Here is a 4421-nt window from a genome sequence, read left to right on the forward strand (position 1 = left end):
GCTGTGTTCCAATAAAACTATAAAAACGGGTGGCCTGTGGGGCTTTAGTTTGCCTTCCCTCAATCAAGAAAATGTATTTTTCTTCCTTTTGGTACAGAGAGGCCACCAGAAGCAGCAGCTTGCTTTCAGCTGAAAGGAGTAGAGTGTCTTTGCCATCTTTCCTCAGGGTAATGTTACTTTCAGATGATTTGCGTCGTTCAAATCTGACAGCTCACCATCCTGCACACATCACTTTGGTCTACTTTGTTGTTAATATCATGTGAAAGGATCTGGGAAGCATGAATATAAAATATCTTAGATGTCACGAAAATGTTTAACAGAAAGTGGAAGATAAATCCAGGGAAAAATACTGGGTTTGTCCACCTCAGGAAAGATTATGACATCCACTGATCAGGACCATGTAGGACTATCACCTCCAAAGTAAAAGACAATTTACTCCACTGCATTTATTATCTAAGGCAGCGTAACAACTTACCCCAAAACTTAGTGGCTTAAAACAACAATACTCATTTTTTTCTTTCTGAGTCAGGAATTCACACAGGGCACTAAGGGAATAGTTTTGTCTGCTCCACATACCCAGGGCTTCAGCTGGAAGACTTGAAGGCTGGGAGCTGGAATTTGCTGAAGGCTCATTCATTCACATGTCTGGCAATTGACGCTGTTCGTCAACTTAGGGTCTGCGTGAAACTCTTGGCTGGAAAACCTACATGTGGCTTCTCCATGTGGCCTGAGCTTCCTCACAACATGGTGTCAGGATTCCAAGGGTGAGCATCCCAAAGAGAGCAAGCCAGGCAGAGTCAGTATCCTTTTTCTCAGCTGGCCTCATAAGTCATGTAGTATTGCTTTCAGCCCACATTCTAGGAGAGGGTAATTAGACTTGAAGGGAGGCGTTTTAAAGAATGTATAAACAAACTTTTAAACTACCACATAACCTTGTGTCTCACCAAAAAAAGATTATCAATACCTGAGGGGTCTTTTGGATGATGGAGGAGCCTACACTGTATTTGTGTGCTTTGCTCAACCAATGAACTGGGTGACCTGAAAGTTTCCATTTTTGGGGTCCAGAGCAAGAGAAGGTTTTAAAGGTTACTGGAGGTGCAAGGCTAGTGGCTCTGTCACCAATGGCTTATGACCCTACAAGTGGGCTGCTGCTGCAAGTGCTCGGAGCAGAGCAGGACACTGTGTGGAGCCTGCAGCCAGCCTTGAGAGGAGCACGGCAGCAGCCCATAGGAGGTTGGCATAAGACCATTCCTCCTCCAGAAAGAAAGAGCTCTTGGATTGCTACTGGGGTCCAAGGGAGACTAAACGCTTGACAATGGATGCCAGCTTCCCATGACACTCATGTTTTTATTATGAGCTGACTGCCACCTGACCTAGTTAACCTTTAAGTAGGGGGAACGATAGAAGTGCTTCCTAAAGTGGAAGTGGTGTGTATGGGGCCTAACCCAAGTGGGCTCTGAAGGCACCATGGGCAGGTTGCTCTCACCCACAGCATCCCTAATCCCAACAACCAGACACCCTCCGCTCTCAACCCACACCTATGACCTCAAAGGAAGTTCCCTGTGATCATCTGACTGAGGATGGAAACACTCACGCTGGCTGATGGATAGATGGCAGTGCACTTTGCTTGAACCAGCCTGAAGTAGATGTGTCAATCACAGCCTCTTTCAAGAGTCTCAGGAGTGTCCCTAAAGGACAGTCTAGAAGACTCCTCCCAGGTCATAGAATTCAATAAGTTTATCATATTGTCCACTTTGCCCAGAGGAGAGATCACCCAGGGTCAGAATCTACACCTATTCTAGGCAGTAGCTTGTGATCTGGCCAGATGTTAAGGGAAATGGAAGGAATAGTATTTGAAAATTGTTGTCAAGAAGTTTTGGAGGAATATGACTATAAATCTCTTGGAACAAGCCCCAAATCTAAAAATATTTGTATCTCATGTGGATGCCCACCAAAGTGGAAGAGACTCAGATAATACAGTGTGCTGGATTTCCCTCCCTGTGGCAACCAGCTGATTTATCATGGGCTTCTGAGCAAAGGAGCAATGGTACAAGGAGAGAGACCAAGGACTTCACATCAGGCCGACTTGGCTTCCACCATGGTCATGTGCCAGTTTTCCTACAGCAACAATCAACCTGAACCCCAATATGGCACCATACTTAGAGCAGACTGACCATCTTCCTTCTTGGAAGACTGTGATTGGAATTGAAAGAAAGAGAACTCAGAGGAGAGAGAGAAACATGGGGCATGAAAAACGAAATATCAAAACAAATCAGGTAATAAACATTCTCAACCCTTCTTCAAAGTTACATCAACTCATTTGCATCAAGGAGGGGCAGGGATTTGTCCTCAGAGGATAAGCATTCTAGAATTGAATTGTTTCCTTTATTCATCTTATCTATCTGCTAACCCCATCCATCTCTAGACCTCATCATGGTATCTTACCACAGCCAAGAGTTTATTTCACAGAAAAAGGTGGAAGGCAATGGGCTGATGCCCAGTGTGGCCTCTTAGTCTTATCATATCCACAGGGTTTAGAATCAGAATGGCAGGAAGGCCTGTTGAAGATTTTGCTAAGAACAATGAGAAACAAGCCAGCTAAGCCCTTTCAGACCTTGGGCATTCTTGAGACTTGGGGCACCAGGTACTGTGGAAGCTGGCATTGAGGTTCAAGGCTAAAAATAGGGCAGCTGGTTAAAAGTGTGCATGAGGAGTAATTAGAAGCCTCACACTCTTCTCCACCCCGCCTAGGCCAGGTGACTATCCCACCTCACCCCTACAGGAGACCCTCATATGTCTGCAGAGAAAATAAATCTGAGGGTCTGCACACTCTGAGACACACAGTAGAGGGCAGGGGTAAGGTGCTCAACTCAAAACAAGGAGGTTAGTGCATAATCTGGTGTCAAGTACTGCGATTGCTTGCCCCCTTCCTCAGCCCCACTTTCAAAAACTCTGCAGCCAGGCATATAACCTCCAAGCAGGAGGTTAAAAGATTCTCCTCTGCAGACACAAATGACCCCGGAGAAAAATATGTATTGGTACTGATGTTTGGGGGTGTTCCAATGTAAAAGCCAACTCTCTATCTAATCATATCATGACAAAGCCCACCAGTGCACCAGACCTGCCCACTCAGGCTTCCATTCACCTTTACGTGTCTCACTTTTAGATATAAATAGAATGCCAGGGATTGCACTGGAGGACACTTGAGGACAGCTGCCTACATGGAAGACAGTGACTGGAGTTGACATCCAGAAGAAAGGGAACTCAGAGGAGAGAGAGAGACAGAAATGTGGGGCATGAAAAACTAAATATCAAAACAAGCCAGGTAATAAAAATTCTCGAAGAGTATGGATCTCCAACGCAAGAGTAAGGAGGGGGAGGGAGGGAGCAATCAGAAAGCAGGAAAGCTCTTGGAAATTAAAAATATAATAATAGAAATTTCAAAAGAAATTTGACAGAAGGCTTAAAAGATAAAGTTGAATAGAAAAACTAATAGAAAAAAAAAGACAGTAATTTTTTATTGTTTTCCAAGGAGCTGGTATAAGAACTTCATAGACATTAACTCATTTAATCCTCACAACTCTCTAAAGTAGGGACTATTATGATCCTGTTTTACAGTTAGGGAAACTAAGGCCTGGAGTTTACATAAACTTGCCAAGGCCTCCCGGCTGGCAAGAGGCAACCAGGGTTTGAATCCAGGATCTGGCTCCAGAGCCCATACCCTTAACATTGTGCAATATTGCCAAAAAGAAGAAGAAAGAAAAAATTAGAGGTCATTGGTGGAGGGAGGCAAGTAGCACGGTGTTCAAACCTTGACCAGAGGAATTCAAGAACTGGAAAAAAAAAGTGTTGGAGAGGACATTGTCACAAAGTAGCAGCACAAGCACTAGCAATATGGGAAAAATCTCCAGAGCAGAAGGTCACAGGTCTCTAGAAGGAAGGGGGCACAAGTGCCCCCTGTCTCCAAAGTGCGTCATTATGAACTTTCAGATCGGCAGGGATAAATATGTATCTTGAAAACTGTCAAAAAGACACAGGCAATAGGAAAGAGTGGAAATGAACATGGCATTAGACTCTGGCTGATGAAAAAGGTGGGGCAGCAGCTTCAGAAGCTTGAGAAAACGTGATGCTTGATCGGACATCTGTACCAAGCCAAAGTATCGACCCTGCATGAAGGTAGAATACAGTTAATTTTAGACATATAAGGACTTTAGATTTACCTCCAATTTACCCTTTATAGGAAAAGATAGAATACGTGCCTCAGTAAAATGAGGGGAAACCCAGAAAGAGGAAGTTCTGGAATCCTGGGAACCAGGTTCAAGGCGGAAGGGGGCAAAGGGAGCCCCAGGAACCCCTGGTCTCAAGAAAAACACAGACTTGGAGATGTTTGGACTTGTTTTTGAGCATTTTGAAAATTATTG

This window comes from Choloepus didactylus, chromosome 1 (genome assembly GCF_015220235.1).
Source record: "Choloepus didactylus isolate mChoDid1 chromosome 1, mChoDid1.pri, whole genome shotgun sequence".
Lineage (NCBI taxonomy): Eukaryota > Metazoa > Chordata > Mammalia > Pilosa > Megalonychidae > Choloepus > Choloepus didactylus.